The sequence below is a fragment of the Erinaceus europaeus genome, chromosome 21 (assembly GCF_950295315.1).
Source record: "Erinaceus europaeus chromosome 21, mEriEur2.1, whole genome shotgun sequence".
NCBI lineage: Eukaryota > Metazoa > Chordata > Mammalia > Eulipotyphla > Erinaceidae > Erinaceus > Erinaceus europaeus.
This window is the reverse complement of record NC_080182.1, coordinates 6417843-6437514: the sequence shown is the minus strand read 5'-3', so window position 1 is coordinate 6437514 and position 19672 is coordinate 6417843. Positions and strand designations below refer to the sequence as shown.

The following is a 19672-nucleotide window of genomic DNA, read 5'->3' as shown; positions in this document are numbered from 1 at the left end:
GCCAGAGGAGCAGAGGCTTCTGGGAAAACCGAAAGCCCCTGTCAGGACCTCCCTCTGAGCTCTCTGACTAGAAAATTCTGCTCTAGCATCGCCCCATTCATAAGCTGGCCAGCCCCAGATTCTGGACATGGACATCACACAGTATTCTTCCTCAGGGTCTCTGCTCTTTCTAGTTTTTCTGTGAATCCAGGGCATCTCTAATCAGCGTGGGTATGAATAAATGTTATGTTCAGAAAGTGAAAAGAAGGATCACGTGGTGGTGCACCTGGTGAGTGCACATGTTGCAATGCACAAAGACCCACATTCAAGTCCCCAGTCCCCACGACAAGTGGGAGGCTTTGCACGTGGTGAAGCAGGGCTGCAGGTGTCTCTCTTTTTCTCTCCCTCTCTATTTATCTCCTGCTACTCTTGATTTCTGGCTGTCTCTCTCCAATAAGTGAAGATAATAAATAAATCAATTTAAAAAAATAATAGAGTGAAAGAGCAGAAAGAGGGTCAAATCAGTAGAGCACACAGCTCGTTGTTGAGGCCCTGGATTTCGAGCCCAGGCACCACAGGGGAGCACCACAGACAGCACTGGGGAAGCTCAATGGATGGTGGAGTGTTGCTACGTTGTCTTCCATTCTAAAAGAAAGTATTCAAAGGCCAGTTTGGGGAGACTACTTCTGAATGAGGCAGTTTGTTCATTCCCCACTGCATGAATATACACTATTCTGACATAAGTAGCAGAAAACGTGCCTCAATAGAAAATGAGCATAAAGATATAAATATGTGCATAAACATCAAGCAGCCGGGAAGCCTTTGAGCTAATGGAGATGACCGCAGGCGCCCTCGGCCGCCATGGAGCCTAGATTTGATAGTGGTGGCTCCCCGACAGTCCTGCAAGGTCCCTGCTGTGCACAGAACCACCTTGATCCTGAGGTGGTGCTTAGGCCTTTGGGGAGCAGGGCAGGGAACCCCAGGCTTCCAGGACAAGCAGTCACCCCAGCCCCATCCATCCTGTGCTGCCCACACATAGCTCCTGTGAACGGCTGACAGTGTGACCAAAGGCAGCTCACGCCACCTCCAAGAGTCCTCCAGGAAGGGTGGGCAGGGCAGCTCGCGAGCCAGGTGTGCAGGGCACAGCCTCCAGGAAGGGAACCCCCCAGAGAGGGCAAGCGGCCATGCTGCGTAGAACATGGGACCTCCCCTGTCAAGTGAGCCGGCAGGCTCCGCCTCAGACAAGAATCGCTGTTGTGTTAAAACTCCTGGGAGACAGCATAATGGTTCTGCAAAGGACTGTCGTGTCTGGAGCTCTGGGGTCCCAGGCTCAAACCCTAGTATCACCACAAGCCAGAGCGGACCAGTCTCTTTACATCTCTCTCTCTCGCTCTCTCTCTCTCTCTCATTTTCATTTAAATAAATGAATTTAAAATATATATTTAAGGGGACTGGTGGTAGCGCAGCGGGTTAAGCGCATGTGGTGCAAAGCACAAGGACTGGCGTAAGGATCCCGGTTCAAGCCCCCGGCTCCCCACCTGCAGGGGAGTCGCTTCACAGGCGGTGAAGTAGGTCTGCAGGTGTCTGTCTTTCTCTCCCCCTCTCTGTCTTCCCCTCCTCTCTCCATTTCTCTCTGTCCTATCCAACAACAACGACGTCAATAACAACAGTAATAATAACCACAACAATGGTAGAACAACCAGGGCAACAAAGGGGAAAAATGGCCTCCAGGAGCAGCGGATTCGTGGTGCAGGCACTGAGCCCCGGCAATAACCCTGGGGGCAAGTATATATATTTAAAAGACCGTCTACTGAGGAGGAGGGAAGAGAGCTTCCTCATTGGGATTAGGCAGGTATCTGCTTGCCATCTGTGTGATTCAGGTTTGAACCCTGGCACCATCTAAAAGTGTCATGCCACTGGGGGAAGCTCAGTTCAGTATCTCTCTTTCTGTTTTGTGTCTATCTCTCAATAATAATAATAATAATAATAATAATAATAAAGTCAGCCTGGCAGTGTTGAATCATGCATTTGCTATAATCTGGCTCTGTAAGAAAACACATTTCAGGCTAGGGTGTCTGTTAAGACTGTGAAGGGGCCAGGCAGTGCCACACCCAGATGAGTGTTCACATGACAGTATTCGAGGACGAGGGTTCAAGCCCCTGCCCCTTACCTGCAGCAGGAAAAGCTTCACAAGAAATGAGGCAGGTCTGCAGGTGCCTCTTCTTCTCTCTCTCTTTCTATTTTCACCTCCCCTCTCAATTTCTCTCCATCCTGTTAAATGAGAGAAGGAAAGAAAGGAAGGAAGGAAGGAAGGGAGGGAGGAAGGAAGGAAGAAAGGAAAAAAAAGTGACTGCCAGAGTGGTGGATTTGTTGTGCAGTTGCCAAGCCCCAGCTATAACTTTGGTGGCAATAAAAGAAAAAAAAAAAAGTGTTACAGTTGTGGTGCTTATCCTGCTGGGTGTAATGTGCAACAACATCCCTGCTACGTTATAATCCTGCATCACTAACTAAACATTAAAAAAAAAGGAAGCAGAGGACTTGCACAGTAGTGCAGCAGGTTAAGTGCATGTGGCGTGAAGCGCAGGGACCAGCACAGGGATCCTGGCTTGAGCTCCCAGCTCCCCACCTGCAGGGGAGTCACTTCACAGGCGGTGAAGCAGGTCTGCAGGTGTCTGTCTTTCTCTGCCCCTCTCTGTCTTCCCCTCCTCTCTCCATTTCTCTCTGTCCTACCAACAATGGTGACATCAGTAACAACAACAACAAAACAAGGGCAACAAAAGGGAAAATAAACAAATAAATGTTGAAAAAAAAAAAAGAAAGCAGTAAGTAGAGGCTGGGATATGTAGCTCACCAGGTGGAGCATGTGTCTTCCAGAACATTCAGTCCTGGAGCTCTCTGGATGGTGGAGCCATGGTTTGGTGCCTTCCCTCCTTCCCTCACTAAGTCTACAGGATAGAGAATCTTGGCTTTGGAGACTATTGCTTCCAAGCATATGTGAGGCTCTCTGTCTATTCCCTGGTGCTAGGAACAAAATGAAAGAAAAATAAAAGTCCTCATTAGCCTTCACCATGTCCCAGAAGGGGTTTTGAGCTCATCACTGTCCCAGGAGCAAGGTGGATCAATACCTTCATTTGCTACTTGGGAAAAGTAGGGTACAGAGCGGTCCCCTAATGTCCTCCAGGTCAGGCAGCTGGAAAGCGGAGCTCTGAGCTGGAGAATGCAGATACTGTGTCTGCTGCCCTTTATCCCTTTTGAGATTAATATTCCCACTTCTTTTTGCCATGCGGCAATGACCCCCACTGGGGGCCAGGTGGTGGCATACCTGGTTAAGCGCACATAGTACAAAATGCAAGGACTCGTGCAAGGGTCCGGGTTTGAGTCCCCAGCTGCCTACCTGAAGAGGAGATGCTTCACAAGTGGCAAAGCAGATCTGCAGGCGTCTCTCTTTCTCTCTTCCTCTCTATTGCCCCCTTCTCTCTCAATTTCTCTCTGTTCTATCCAATAAAACAGAAAGAAAAAAAATGGCCATCAGGAGCAGTGACTTCCTAGTGCTGGCACCGAGCCCCAGTCATAACCCTGGAGGCAAAACAAGGGAGATGACCCCCACCTCATTACATTCAGGTTGAAACTGGGTCTGAGCTTGCACTTGTAGGAAATATCGACCCCTGAGTGTCTGCTGTGTTTTTACAGTGGTCACATGCTGTGATACATGAGGCTGGGGTGGGAGGCCAGGCCCGGGGGACACACTGTGACAGCCTGTAGCTGCAGCGTGGTCATTTCATTGTGATAGGGAGAACCTTTGGAAACTTCATCTCCAGTTTTGAAGATCACCAGCTCATGGAGACTTGCTGTTGGTTCTCAGAAGGAAAGAACTCACAGTGGGAGTTTAAGGCCTAACAGCCCTACATTTGGGTACAGGCCTCTTTTTACATTTTGTGTGGATCCTGGTCCTGTGTCTGATTTCACCATCTGATTTCACCATTTCACCATGATTTCACCATGAAAAAGGGCTGCCTTTTTCATTCAGATGGAGAAGCAGAGGGAAGGAGAGACCCCAGGGCACAGAGATTCTCTGGGACCATGATGGCATTCATCTGCAGGGCCAGAATGAGAACACAGGCTGCCCACATGGCAAAGCAGGTGCCCTAGCAGGGGAGACATCTCCGGGCTGTCTGTGTTTGTAGAGAGTTGGTTTTACTCTCCAGCTCTGGGTAACAGAGACAGATGGAGCAGACTTTCACAGCTCTGTCTTGCAGCTGGAGTATAGGCTTTGGGCTCACACTGAATCTCTCTTTAGAGCACGGTCCTGTCCTCCTGTAGTGCCCACCCTTCCTCTGCCTAGTGGCCACTCACACTCCCCAAATCCACTGGTGGACATTTTCCCCATATTTTTTATAGGATAGGACAGAAAGAAATTGAGAGAGGTGGGAAGACAGAGAGGAAGAGAGACATCTGCAGACCTGCTTCACAACTTGTGAAGCAGCCCCACTATAGATGGGGAGCCAGGGCCTTGAACCCCCATACTAATGTGGGTCCCTGCACTTAGTACTGTGTGCCCTTAACCAGGTGCAGCACCTCCCACCCACCACGCACATGTCCGTAGACATCACTCTAAACTCACATCTGGAGGATAATCACTCAGACATGCTTGATGCTGCCGAACTGCCTCCCAGTCCCACTTTTCATTATAAGATGTTTAGAAGAGATAGAGAGAGTTTGAGAGACACTACAGCACAGCTCCACCAGGCGTGGGGCCATCCTTGGTGCTCCCATGCGGTGCTGGGGCTGGAACCCAGGCCCTCCCAGATGGAAGACGAACCATCTCTCTTGGCCCCCGGTTTTCTCCAAGATGAGAACACTCAGGAAAGCTGTGATCTGCGTGGGACTTTTTTCTGCACTTGGGAGCTGTGCCTGTGGCGAGCACCCGTTCCTCTTGCTCTCTCAATACTGAGTCCACATGGTATCCTCCCAACTTCACTGTCACTGACTGTCTTGGCCCCTGTAGATAGCGACATCTGTGCTCACTTGAGCATCCCTGGTTCTCTTCCTCCTTCCAGGCTGCCAGGCAGCTCTGATTCCCAAGTCTCTAACTTCACCCCTGGGAAGCAGCCTCCACCTGTCACCTCCCCCTGCTCTTCTTAGTCCTCTGGCGTTCTTCTTCTTCTTTTTTTTTTTTGTAATTTTTAAAAATATTTATTTATTCCCTTTTGTTGCTCATGTTGTTTTACTGTTGTAGTTATAGTTGTTTTGTTATTGATGTCGTCGTTGTTGGATAGGACAGAGAGAAATGGAGAGAGGAGACAGAGAGGGGGAGAGAAAGACAGACATCTGCAGATCTGCTTCACCACCTATGAAGCAACGACTCCCCTGCAGGTGGGGAGCCGGTGGCTCGAATCTGGATCCTTACGCAGGTCCTTGTGCTTTGCGCCACGTGCACTTAGCCCGCTGCGCTACCGCCCGACTCCCTTCCTCTGGCATTCTTAACTCCATCCCAATATCACTCGGCTCCTCCACACCTTCCAGCCTGTCCCTCCAATATCCAGGACCCCAGAAACCAACCTTCCAGAAAACGACCCTCCGGCCAGGCTCTTCAAGGTGATGGTGGCAGCGAGGCCTGACTGGGAGCCTCCCTCCTGAGAGGAAGAATCCTATCCCCAGGGACAGCTGCTATTCATTCCCTTCAATTGTCAGCTTTCTCCTTCCACAGAATAAATACACATCTTCCCTAGGGTGATGACTCTTTCCCCCTCACTTTGTGGAAACTGCAGGGACTCTTGTTATCAAGAGATAATCATATTCTGGCAGTGCCATTATTGTGCCCAGGCAAAGTCCCAAGGATGTGATTATCTCCTAATAACTCTCAGGCATGTTACATATCATGTTGTATTGTTGTTTACTTAAGGGTGGAGGGACCATTATGATCTCTGTGGCTGATAGTATTATTTCTGATGATGATAAGAACATCATATAGCCATTTGATCGCTACCAGCTACACAACACGATCAGACTTGCGCCCACCTCCCTTTGGAAAATGCATTTTCCATGCAGTCTGTTGCTTAGTGTTGGTTTAATAACCCGGATGTTAATGCTGAGTGATGTCAGGCAAAGCTAATGCAAGTTCTGGAAATAAACAGAGATAATTTAATGCCTTGCACAGTCACTTCCTCCCAGGGAAAATGCAGGCTGGGTTTTAACTACCGGTGAAGGAAGTAAGCCTTCCGGAGAGCCGCTTGCTGGTTCAGAGGTGGAATAATGTCCTGGAGAGCTTATAGAAAGGAGAACAGAGGGAGTCGGGCTGTAGCGCAGCGGGTTAAGCGCACGTGGCGCAAAGCACAAGGACCGGCATAAGGATCCCGGTTCGAACCCCAGCTCCCCACCTGCAGGGGAGTCGCTTCAAAGGCGGTGAAGCAGGTCTGCAGGTGTCTAGCTTTCTCTCCTCCTCTCTGTCCTCCCCTCCTCTCTCCATTTCTCTCTGTCCTATCCAACAACAATGACAACAACAACAACAATAATTACAACAATAAAACAACAAGGGCAACAAAAGGGAATAAATAAATAAAATATTAAAAAAAAGAAAGGAGAACAGGAGCCCATGTTACAGTCCGCTAGGAGTAGGGTTCAAGACCCCTGTCCCCGCCTGCCGTAGGGAAGCTTCCAGAGAGGTGAAGCAGTGCTGTGTCTCTCTGCCTCTCTTCCTTTCTATCTCCCCTTGCCTCTTGATTTGCCTCTGTCAAGTCAATAATTTTTTTTTTTTAAGCAGAACAGATGAAAGGAAAAGACCCTTGAATATCATGGCTTTGGGGATATGGACAGTTCCTGGTATTTTCTCTCTCAGTTGGTGAGGTCCTGCGATGTTCAAATACTGCAGTGATGGTCGCTGTTGTTGATTGGACACCTGATATTTGGACTGGCTAGTCTTTATGGAGTGTCCCACTTTTCCATTACAAGGCACTTACTATTGTTTCTGTTTTACAGCTAAGGGAACTCATGCTGTCAGAACTCACGGTTTGTTTGAGTTTGTAACAAGTGAGGAAGGAATTCAGATTCCACCCAGACCTCAGGGCCCCTGGGTCATGCTCTGACTGTCGGAAAGTTATACCTGCAAGAGCTTTAGTGCAGCAGGAGGAGAGGGGCAGCCAGTGCTGAGCATGCGAGTAGATCAAGGGAGAAGCGCTCGCCAATACCAAGAGGCCACTGAGTTCTCTCTTAGTTTTGGCCCCTTTTTTTCTGAGAGAAGTGAAAAATTAGAGGTGACTCATGATTGTTTGGCAGATTTTCGATTTTCTCCCCTCCCTCCCTCTCTTCCTTCTTCTCCTCCTCCCCCTCCCCCTCCCCCTCCCCCTCCCCCTCCCCCTCCCCCTCCTCCTTCTTCTTCTTCTTCTTCTTCCCCTTCTGTTTTTGCCTCTAGGGTTAGTGCTGGGGCTCAGTGCCTGCACCATGAATCCGCTGCTCCTGGAGGCCATTTTTTCCCTTTTGTTGCCCTGGTTGTTGTATAGTTTTTGTGGCTATTATTATTGTTGTTATTGATGTCATTGTTGTTGATGTCGTTGTTGGATAGGACAGAGAGAAATAGAGGAGGGGAAGACAGAGAGGGGAGAGAAAGATAGACACCTGCAGACCTGCTTCACCTCTTGTGAAGCGAGGCCTCTGCAGGTGGAGAGCCGGGGGCTGAACCGGGATCCTTATGCCGGTCCTAATGCTTTGCACCACATGCGCTTAACCCACTGCGCTACCACCTGACCCTCCTTTCCTTCCAAAGTTCTTTATAACTGTCACCAGGATTATTAGTGGCGCTCAGTGCCTACATGATGAATTCACTGCTCCTGTGGCCTTTTTTGCTTCCTTTTTTCCTTCCTTCCTAATTTTTAAATAGATGGAGAAAAACTGAAAGGAGAGGAGAGATAAGGAGGGAGAGAGAGAGAGAAAAGAGAGCTCCCACAGAGCTAGCTTCCCCCCTGCAGGTGGAGATAGGGGCTTGAACAAGGGTTCTCATGCATGATAACCTCTGTGCTTAACTGGGTGCACCACTACCCAGCCTCTGATATTGGCTGTATTTTCACAAGAGTTGTTAGCATGCCCTCCCCTGTCACTTGGAGAAGGTCATTTTGTGCTGAGGTAAACAGCCATCATGTCAGCTGGTTCTGAGTTGTTTGAGAAACATCCAGATCTGGGACTTCATGTCCACTGGAGTGAAACCTTCCTCTCAGCTCTGGTCCGGCCAGCTCCGGCCCCTTCACCAGGTGAGGGAGACTCTCAGTCTGCACTGGGTGTCCAGCTCCCTCGCAATGCCGGCTTGCTGACAGCAGCTGATTTGTTCCAAGCCCCGGGCCTGTTTTTGTCAGCAAAAGACAGTCCAACGACTCAGTTTTTTCTTTATATGCATTATTTATTTATTTATTTATTATTGGATAGCGACAGCCAGAAATTGAGAGGGAAGGGGGAGACAGAGAGGGAAAGAACAGAGAGACACCTGCAGCCCTGCTTCACCACTCATGAAGCTTTCCCCCTGCAAGTTGGGGTTGGGGACTCAAACCCAGGTCCTTGCAGACTGTACTGTAAGTGCTTAACCAGGTGTGCCACCACCCAGCCCCTGCTACTTAGTCATGCACTCCTGGATTAATCTCTGTCCCTTCTCACCTGTGAATTTTTGGAGTTGATAGTAAAAAGCCGTAACTGAAAGAGAAAGTAGGTGATGAGGATGAAATAGTGGAACGGTTAACGTCTCTTAGTCATTTAAGATGCCCTGTGCTCACTGTGGGTGGGGCAGTGTCTTCACATGGGTCCTCTTCTTCTGTCCTTGCGGAGACCATCTAAGGAGGAAACACAGTGATTATATTCACTTTACGCACAGAAAACTGAATGGGAAGGGGGTGTGTGTGCATTTTTTTTTCTTTCTGGCATTCCTGGCATGGAGGGACTTTCCAAAGCTGACTGTCACAGTTGAGTGTTTCTTCCCTGGAAAGCAGCACAAGGTGACAGGGAGTAAGGCTGTGTGTTTCCTCATGTCTGGAACAGGACTGGACTTCTGCCTGCCTGATCCTCCTCTGCACGTGACGGGACGACTGGATGGGAGATTCTCATAGGATCAGTGTTTACCCTAGTAAGAGCACGGCTGCTGATATTTTCCAATGCAGAAAGAATAGGAATTCAGTGGGTAGAACCAGCACGGCCCACTTATGAGGTCCTGAGTTCAATCCTGGGCACCACATGGGGGTAACATAGACAAAGTGTAGTGGAATCGTGTGTGTGTTGGGGGCAGGGTGGACAAATGATGTGGCATTGTCTCTGTCTCTCTTCCTAAAATAGGTCTTAAATACCCAGTTGTCCATCAGTGGACAGGCAGGTGTGAGGTGGGATCTCAGTGCTATTTCTATTTGCCTTTCTCTAACAACTGATTTTTTTTTCATAGTCTGTGGGTCATATGTCTTATTTTCTTTTGAAAATAGTCAAAATCTTGTTGTTATTCTTACTCAGCTGTATGATTCCTTCATATATATTTGATATATAGTAAATAAGGAAACTTCAGGATATGGATATACATATATATTTCCCCCCAGTGGTGTACACCTCTATGAGAAAGAGAGAGAGAGAGAGAGAGACAAGTATTTCAGGACAAAATGGTAAAATGAATGGATCTAGAGGTAATTACTCTTAATGAACTAAGTAAGGAGATGAAAGACAAATACTGGATGAGCTCACTCACATATAGAGATGTAAAACACACGAACCTGCAAAAAATAAATAGCCAGACTATCTTAAAGGCCTGTGAGAATTATGGGGGTTGGTTGGGGGGGGGGCAGGACTTCTGTGGTATTTCACTGTGTGAAACTATACCTCTATAAACTGATAAACTTGTAATCCACTATTAAATCACTAATATAAATTGGAAGAAAATTTAGAATAAAAATTGGGCCAAGGAGCACATGAACTTCAGGACTAGACTCTTGGTGCTGCATATAAAAGATAGGAATGCAGAATTATAAAGCAGAGAATGTTTCAATCCAGATCTCTTTAATGTTGGGGTTTTTGTCTTTTTGTTTGTTTGTTTTCATTGTTGTTGTTTGGTTGGTTTTTGTTTTTTGCTTGCTTGTTTTAGAGTCATCTTGAAAATACACTAGAGAAATCGAGTTTACTTTTAACGAATGCCCCCTCCAACTTTCTCTCTTTTTTTTTCTTTAATTTTTATTATATTTATTTATTGGGTAAAGACAGCCAGAAATCAAGAGGGAAGAGGATGATAGAGAGGGTAGAGACAGAGGGACACCTGCAACACTATTCACCACTTGCAAAGCTTTCCCCCTACAGCTGGGGACCAGGGGCTCAAACCCCATGTCCTTATACATTGTAACATGTGCACTCAGTGTGCCACCACCTGGCCCTGGCCTTCTTTCCTTCCTTCCTTCCTTCCTTCCTTCCTTCCTTCCTTCCTTCCTTCCTTTCTTTTTTATAAGATTGTTTTCTTTTTCGATGAGTCCAGAGTAAAATTTGACTCTGATCATGGCGTTAGAGACCAGACCTAGAACCTTATGGATGCGACGCCTGTGCTGCACCACAGAGCTACCTGTCTGGCCCTCTTGCTTTCCCTTAGATTGACCCCATCATTCACTCAACACACATGTCACGTGCCTCCGCTGTATGGTAGGCTGTACTGAGCACCACTGTCCCCAAGTGAAGAGTAAGACAGAACCAGACAGATGCGTACTTTCCAGAAGAAGAGGTATGAGCCTGAGTGTTGGCTGTGTCTTAGCACAGTGGGTGTTCTGCTAGAAACGTGCCGGTGGCAGTGGGAGCACAAGAGCCATCGCCATCCCAAAGTGCTAGGATTGTCCTATGGTGATTATCTCAAAACGAATAACCCTTCCCCTGTTGATGCTGATGGTGCCAGCTTGTTTGGGGATGGTGGCAGCATAATCATCTTACTTTGACAGCGAATCCCATGATGCCGTAGACCTTGCTTTGTTTCTCTGCCCATTAAATAGGTTTTGAATAAATGAATCCATGCAAACATCAAAGCTACTGGTCTAAAATAGGGAGGGAACAGCTGGCTGTGACTTACAGTTCCTAGCCAGGAGTATGCGGATGGGGACACTTCCATTCATCTAGATAGATACAGCGTGTTGGCTGGTTTCATATCTGTTTACTGCTAGCCTACACGTCTTCTTCAGGCTCTCTGGCACATGGTTCATGTCACACACAGAAAGCTGAGTCCACTGGACTCTTCAGCTGTTGGGTTAGAAACCAACCCTGGCTCATGGGGAAAGAAGGGTTCCTAGGACACCCCACACTCTTGACAGCCATCTAAACAGAGAAGGAGATGACAGCTGTCCTCCTGAGACATGACTTGAAGAGTCAGGGAGGCTTATTTCTCACCTCATTCACCTCCTTTCCAGCCCTTTTTTTTTCATGGACCTCAGGGAGAAGTCATTGTAACCTTGGTCTCCTCTTAATGGCAGTCTGATTCCCAGATTCTCTCAAGAGACTGAATTCTGTGACAGCAACCCTACTTTCCTATGCTTGGAGACCTCAGGGTTGCAATCCACAGTCTCCATGAGAGTGAATATTATTGATTTAATGTGCTTCCAATGTCCCTGCGTGGTCCCAAGAGTTCTAGCCAATGAGGTTGGAGCATGTTTGAATTTTTTTTTGCGTGTTTGAAATTTTATTTTTATTTTTTTTAAATTTTTTATTTAAGAAAGGATTAGTGAACAAAAGCATAAGGTAGGAGGGGTACAACTCCACACAATTCCCACCACCCAATCCCCATAACCCACCCCCTCCCATGGTAGCTTTCCTATTCTCTATCCCTCTGGGAGCATGGACCCAGGGTCGTTGAGGGTTGCAGAAGGTAGAAGGTCTGTCTTCTGTAATTGCTTCCCCGCTGAACATGGGCGTTGACTGGTCGGTCCATACCCCCAGTCTGCCTCTCTCTTTCCCTAGTAGGGTGTGTCTCTGGGGAAGCTGAGCTCCAGGACACATTGGTGGGGTCTTCAATCCAGGGAAGCCTAGCCAGCATCCTGGTGGCATCTGGAACCTGGTGATTGAAAAGAGAGTTAACATACGAAGCCAAACAATTTGTTGAGCAATCATGGATCCCAAGCTTGGAATAGTGGAGAGGAAGTGTTAGGGAGGTACTCACTGCAAACTCTAGTGTAATCCTGCTTTCAGGTATATATTTTGCAGTAGTTTATGGATACGTGTGCACATAAGCTCTCTCTCACAGAAACTGGTGTATATCTAGGTTATGGGACTTTGTTAGAAAGTGAACTACCTGAGATGAAATTAGAGTGTACTATATATAAAAGGAAAGGTCTCACCCGAGTAATGAAGCTGAAGGGTTGTCATTCCACACGTGAAGTCTCTGGATACAGTCTGAGGTGAAACATGTTGAGGTGGCAATCGTTGCTTTGGTTAGGTTGTGATCGGCGGATGCAATATTATTTGGTTTGGATTGGGAGATGCATACGGGAAAGTGGGCCCTATCCAAGGGTTCCAGGACTGGGGGAAGTAGGGGCTCTATAGTGAAGATGTGAGGTTCCTGCTGTCTTAGGGTTCAAAAAGACAATCAATAGTTAATATTATCATCACATTATTTGTTAATTGGGTTAACTTTGAAAAGTCCCTTTGTTATGGTTTGCTGTACAGTACCCAGTATCTTGTATATAGCTGTGCTATTGGAAGCTTCTAATCTACTTGGTCTAGGCTTTTGAGAGAGTCCGCATATCAAATACATAGCCTATATATTAAAAAGATTCAGTTTGTCTTTTGAGAAACTTTGAGACATACAATTGATTTCCCCCTCTCATATTAATTAACTACTGATTTATATGTCTACATTTTGCTAGGAGTGTACATAAACACCCTTCCCACCACCAAAGGACTGTGACCCATCCCTCCCGCCCACTCCCACCCCCCACTGGCCCAGGAAGCTACATGTCTACCCCTCACCACTGGGTTTTTACTTTGGTGCCCTACTTGCATGTTTGAAATTTTAGAGCATCATTTGCAGGAGCTCTGAGTGGGGAAGGTGTCTAAGAAGAGACAATGAAAAACAAAACACAACAAAGAAACAAACAAAAAAAAGAGAGGACGATAAGCCCCAGATATTCTTTCTAGTCAGAAGGAAAGTATCCAAGCCTGCCTCCCTATTGTCTGATGATGCTTTGCGCTCACGTAGACAGACCCTCTGAAAGAAGCGTTCAGAATGCCTCACCATCAATGCGTGTGTAGGCAGTTTCTCGGGGAAGGTGTGAACCTGGTGCTCAGTGTTGAGACAGTGGACCTGTACCTGGGTGTGTGTGGTGTGCTTGCTCTTCCCTTTGTTTTGTGAGAACAGCTTTCCTTCCCAAGACCATCCATGTGAACAGGAATCCCTGGCCCATCCTTAGTGCCTACTCTTTGCCAAATAGTTAACAGGTAACACCTCACTTTCACTATGGTGATTTCCCAGCTTCTGTGAGACTGAAAAAAATGTTCTTTCCTTCACTTTATAGGTGAAATTGAGGTTTATGTCCGTTTATGAAGGATTCTCTAGTCCATGGGGCGAGAAAGTAGATGAACCCAGCAGCTGTCTGTTTCTTAGACTTGCAAAACAGGAGAAACGTGATCCTTGTTTTGTGAATATAGTTAGAGCTCCAGTTTCCATTTCCCATCCATATCATTCCACTGGGTTGATAGAATCTTCACTGCCAATCACAGAAGGAGGAGGAATATTTGAAGCGTGCCATCTTGAGCAGTAGCTTTTTGTTTGTTTGTGTTTTGTTAGGGTCATTATCACTTTAAGTTTTCATCCACATGTGAACTGCAGTATAAATGAGACACATGACTTTGAAAATAGAGTGTGATTTTCATACCCAGATGTGCTCTTAGGTAAGAAAAATCAAGGCAGGATTTACTGTGCTCACTGGACTTTCATAGCCAACTCCCATGCACAGAGTTGGGGGTAGCCAGAGCAAGTGGTGGTACATTTGTGGTTCACCATGAACTTGAATACAGGACTGTTTCATTCCGTGTGAGGTGACTTTCTTACATCTATTAGGGTCATCCATGCTACTTTGTTTTGGAAGAATAGCCAGGAAAGGACAGAGAACAAAAGACACTTGAAATTTCTGAACATATTAACTTAAAAAAAATTCTGTTCTTCTCCTTGAACTGTACTGATACTAAACCTATAGTAAAAGTAGTTAGATATTAAACCACTGGATGGATTATTTTAGTCTGCAGCAGAGCATACCATAAATGCAACAAGTGATGCCTATATTTGTCTTATCAATAAAATATAACATCATCCCCCGGCAGTCCACCTTCTTTGTTGTGCATGGATAGAGCCCAGGTTCAAGCCTGAAGCTTCAGTGCTATGGTTTCTTTTCCTTTTTCTCTCTGTCTTTCTCTCTCTCTCTTCCTAATTGCAAAAGACAGCCTATGTTAGTGAAACCTTGGCAACAACAACAAACATATATGTTTGATTCCAGTCAGTTACACTGTATTCAAATATGACTCAGCATAGACTTGTATACTTAATGATATGTCTGAATGCTCAGCCTACAAATATGTACATAAGATCTTTATTGCTAAATGTTATTTATATTTTTGTGTGAAAGAGGACCAGAGCACTGCCCAACTCTGGCTTATGATGGTGCCTGGAATTGAGTTTAAGGCCTGGGACCTCGGGCATTTGGTTCTCCATAATGTAGAGTTTGCTTCCTGACCCTAAAATGAAGTTTTCACTTACACAAATACACAAGAGACAATTATTTTTTCTCAGAGGTAAAGTTATCTGCCAGAGAAACTTGGTTAGAGGACACACATATACATAAACATGAAGATATGAATAAATGCATTTATTCTTAGTAATATTATGTATCTGTTTTCCTACAGGGTAAAACTAGTGCTTCAGCAAAGAATTACTCTCAGGTAGAAAATTATGTTGGAATTAAGTTTAACTTAGTAGTTTTAAGAGAAAATATAATGCTGCATTTAAGTGAAAAGGCCGTTTTAAATTTTGTTACTGTCCTGCTGATTTACATAATCCCCTAGCTAGCAAAAGCCACACAAGACTCCCAGTTCACTGTTCATGTTTGCATTATCTTACACAGTTTTGTGTACCTTGATAGAACATTAAGTCTTTTTATTGGATCAGAATACCAGAAATGTCACAGGCTGGAGATACTGCAGTAGCAAAAAAGGTGTCACCTGGCGGTGGAGTCACGCTAGAGCAGGTGACAGAGCAGAAAGCAGAGCCTGCTGATCTGGCTCCTTTGGGCTCTTCTGCCAAGCTAGAGAATTACACCAGGTGCCTCCGATTCTCAGTACCTCCCCATTTATTTTAGAATGGGAATAGCTGGGGCTGAAGAGACAGCATAGCGCTTCTGCAAAAGTCTCTCATGCCAGAGGCTCTGAGGTCCCAGGTTCAATCCCCCTCACCACCATATGCCAGAGTTGAGCTTACGGTGCTGTGGTCTCTGTGTTTCTGCCTCTCTCTGTAACTCTCATTAAAATAAAAGTTGAAAGGAATATTTAAGGAAAAAAATGGGAATAGTTAAGCACTGACTGCATATAAAACTATGTGGACTTGATAAATGTATTTCTCTTTTATTTGTGCTTTTCATTCTAGGCATCACTGACAGTAACTTCACAGCATGAGGCCCCAGCAGCTGATCTAGAGGTAAGCTTCTCCCAAGGGAAGACACCTCTTACCTGTTTTTCACCTTTGACAAGCACCCGTGGTTACTAAGGAAACTTGAAGAGTTTTCCTTACCAAGTGATATGACGGGGTCACCGGTGATGTTTCTCTTAAGATAGACGTTTAAAAATAAAAATAGGTTTTGTAAATTAAACTTTGAACGTAGGACTTATGATTATGATTGTTCTGCTCTCCCTGAAGAAGGTACTTGAGGTACAAAGTGCTTGGTGAATCAGGCAAATTTGGTAGCTTTGCACCTCTAGGATTTGTATCATCAAAAGAATCCGAGAGGGAAAAGAAAAGTAAATGGCATTGAAATGTTGCCACATGGTTTTCAGGGAGAAGGCCTTTTGCCGGTCACATCAGTGCAGATATGCAGGTAGGTGTTTTTTTTTTTTTTTTTTTTAACAAATGTCGAGGTCTTGAAGTTGAAACCTTTCAGGGATAAAAAAAAAAAAAAAGTATCCAGAAAGTTTCCTTCCTGAAAGATGGGTATCTCCAGTGTCAAATGTGTACCTTTCAGTTTCCTGAGGCTGCTGCAGCACAGCTGCCAGGATGGAATGACTTAGTGACAAGAGCAGTCTGCCCCTGCTGGAGGTTACAGGTGACATAGACACGCCCACAGGCCACAGCGCTTTCTCAAGTCTCAGAGGAGCAAATCACGCTTGGCTTCTGGATTCTGTTCTTGTCCACTGCAGTGTGTACAGTGCCTTGGCTTGGGGCTGCTTCCTCCTGGTTTCTGTCTTCACGTGGACTGTTCCCCAGGTGCCTACACCCAATGTCCCCCCCCACCCCATTCTCTTCTGAGGACCTGAGTCGTTGGAACCCATGCACAGTGGCCTCATCTCTCTACCTGCAAATAAGTTCATATTCCTGGCTGTGGGAGTTGGGGCTTCAAGACATCTTTAGAGAGGAGTGGAGTTCACTTGTTGAAGTGCCTGTCCCTTAGAAGCCAGTTAGGTCCAAGCTGACTGTGGTCAGCTCAGCATCCAGGGGAACATTGTAGCATGGGACAGAGTGGTGGTGGTGGAGAAAGGTCTCATTTCATTGCAATAAACTAAATAACTAAATAAATAAATGTTGACTTATTTTAAAAGATGAGATAAATATCTCTTGGTTGTCAGTTGACTTCTCCAGTTATTCAGGGACTGATGAGATGAGATAAATAGTGGTGCATGATTTTGTCTCTCATGGAAAGAGATTTACAGTAAAATACGCTCAGCTGGGGAGGTAGCTTTGTAGTGGTCTGCAGGGTCTGCAGAGAAGAGAAGCCAGGCTCCATCTCTGCCACCACTAATAGGAGGAGTCGGTGCAGAGCAGCAGGTTCACCATCTGTTACCATATCCAAGGGTCTGGGTATCAAGCCCCCAGTATCCACCTGCAATTTATTTGTTTTTTCCTTTTTCCTCCAGGGTTATTGCTGGGCTAGGTGCCTGCCCCATGAATCCGCCATTTTCCCCCCTTTTGTTGTAGCCTCATTGTGGTTATTATTATTGCCATTGTTGATGTTGTTGGATAGGACAGAGACAAATGGAGAGAGGAGGGGAAGACAGAGGGGGGAGAGCAAGACAGACACCTGCAGACCTGCTTCACCGCCTGTGAAGCGACTCCTCTGCAGGTGGGGAGCTGGGGGCTCGAACCGGGATCCTTACGCGGGTCCCTGCGTTTTGCACCACATGCACTTAACCCACTGCGCCACCGCCGACCCCCCGGGGGAGAAGCTTTACAAGCAGTTAAGCAGTGCTGCAGGAGTCTCTGTTTCTCTCTCCCTCCTTATCCCCTTTCCTTCTCAATTTCTGTATTTCCTATTAGATAAATAAAGACCACTGGGGTCAAGTGGACTCAATGGCACTTAACACCAGTCATAACTTTTTGTGGCAATTAAAAACAACTATGTAACATTTAAAATATTCTCCATTTAAATGTTTTGGAAGACATTTTCTTTCCCTGATTCCTGGGATGTCTTTCATCGGCCAAGGTTGACTATGATACTTTTTTAAATTTTTCCTTTCTCAATTACATATTGCTCTGTGTGAAACCACCCTGAAATGCAGTGGTAGTGGTCTGCAACATTGTAATCATGTCTGATTTCCCATGAGTGACTGGGGCTGGGCCTTCCAAGGGGCAGTCCCCTCCAGTCTTGAGGGGTGTGGCCAGTGTGTCTGCAGTCTGCTTGCAGGCTGCTTGGGGGCCCTTTGCTACACTTGCTCTCTCATCCTCCAGATGGAGCCAGGCTTCTGCTGGTGGTGGAGGTCCGACTCCAGCATCACCCAGCTTATGCTCATTGGCTGCTAACTCTGTTCCTGTTCTCACCTTCTCAGACTTGGCTTCCTGTATAACTCAACCCTCTCCAGGCAGGAATGAACTTCCTCATATCATACCTTATGTCTGAACAGGTTGCCACAACCTCTAGTAAGCCTGTCTTTGACTCCCATACTGCTTGACTTAACCCCATCTTTTTTTCCTTTTTTAAAAATTTATTTTCCCTTTTGTTGCCCTTGTTGTTTAACATTGTTGTGGTTATTGATGCCCTTGTTATTGGATAGGACAGAGAGAAATGGAGAGAGGAGGGGAAGACAGAGAGAGGGAGAGAAAGACAGACACCTGCAGACCTGCTTCACAGCTTGTGAAGCGACGCCCCTGCAGGTGGGGAGCCGGGGCCTTGAACCGGAATCTTTACCCTGGTCCTTGTGCTTTGCGTGCACTTAACCCGCTGTGCCACCGCCCGACTCCCATAACCCCATCTTTTAACAGAGCTTTCTAGAAATTTTGTAGGTCAGGGAAATAGTTCAGCATTAGAGCTCCGATTTGCATGCTTGATCCCATGTATAATGTATGTTAGAGTGATTCTATGCCTCATTCTCTCTCATTAAACAAGTCCTTTTTTTTTCAAACAAACTACATTTGTTGGCTTTTGTTTTCCCTTTTGCCTTCATTTAGTATTCCCATCTTCCACCTTTTCAAATAGTTTCTACCCACTTGAATTTCTTTTTCTTTTCTTTCTCCTTCCTTCCTCCCTCCCTTCCTCCCTCCCTTCCTCCCTCCCTCCCTCCCTTCCTTCCTTCCTTCCTTCCTTCCTTCCTTCCTTCCTTCTTTCCTTCCTTCCTTCCTACCTTTCCTCCAGGGTTATCACCAGGGTTTGGTGCTGGCACTAGGAAGCCACTGCTCCTGGCGCCCATTTTTTCCCCACTTTATTGGACAGGACAGAGAGAAATTCAGAGGGGAGGGGAAGGTAGAGAGGGGGAGAGACCTGCTTCACCTCTGGTGAAATGTCCCCCCCACTGCAGGTGGGGAGCCCGGGATTTAAATCCAGATCCTTGCTGCTTAGTGTACTATATGTGCTTAAGGAGGTGTGCCCCGCCCAGCCCTTCCACTTGGAAATTCTTTGCATAGTTTTCCTCTTGTTTCTTGCTCATGCTCACCCTTCTTCCTGAATATCCAGCGCTCTCTCATTCACCTGCCCTTCCCCGGCCACCTTGGTTCGAGGAGCTCCTTTAACTGCTAATAGGAAGCTTGCCTTTCCAGGGACACCCTGCCTCCTCCTTCTCTCAGATCATGCTGCCTTATGTGGTCCACGGCTGGAACCGTAATGGTCAGTGGCCATGTGTCCCCGCTGTGGACCCGTGACTGTCCTCTTCATCATCAGGACAGTCCTGCACCTGGCTGGCTCAGGCTCTGTCGACTATACTGAGGTTCTGTTAGTCATTAATCATTGTCCTGGTACTTGTCCAGGGAGAGGATGAAACAGTCAGTGACTTCTTCCCTATAGAGCCCCCCTCCCCCCATTTCTTCCCAGAGCTGGATATTGCTAGATGTCTCCCAGCCCTGTTTTATGTTTTAACATGTAGTGAGGGAGGTAACCCCTAAACCGCGTCACTGATCGTGGGGTCTCCTTGTCGTGCATGTTGTCCTCAATTTGGTGCCAGAGATCAAAGCCAGGTACTCACATTGAAAGAGGGCTCTCTACCCACCCAGCTACTCCCAAGACCCTCCTCTATCTTTAAACACTTAATT

The 19672-nt window shown here is 46.5% G+C and overlaps 1 long non-coding RNA gene across 4 annotated transcripts in view; it reads left to right on the top strand.

Moving 5' to 3' along the window:
• The window catches only part of LOC132535224 (uncharacterized), a 410071-nt gene that overhangs the window by 253794 nt on the left and 136605 nt on the right, over positions 1-19672 (top strand). For all 4 annotated transcript variants that reach the window (XR_009546996.1, XR_009546994.1, XR_009546995.1 and 1 more), the window contains one exon: positions 15590-15640. This is a non-coding gene — a long non-coding RNA (uncharacterized LOC132535224). The remainder of the gene's footprint in view (positions 1-15589; positions 15641-19672) is intronic.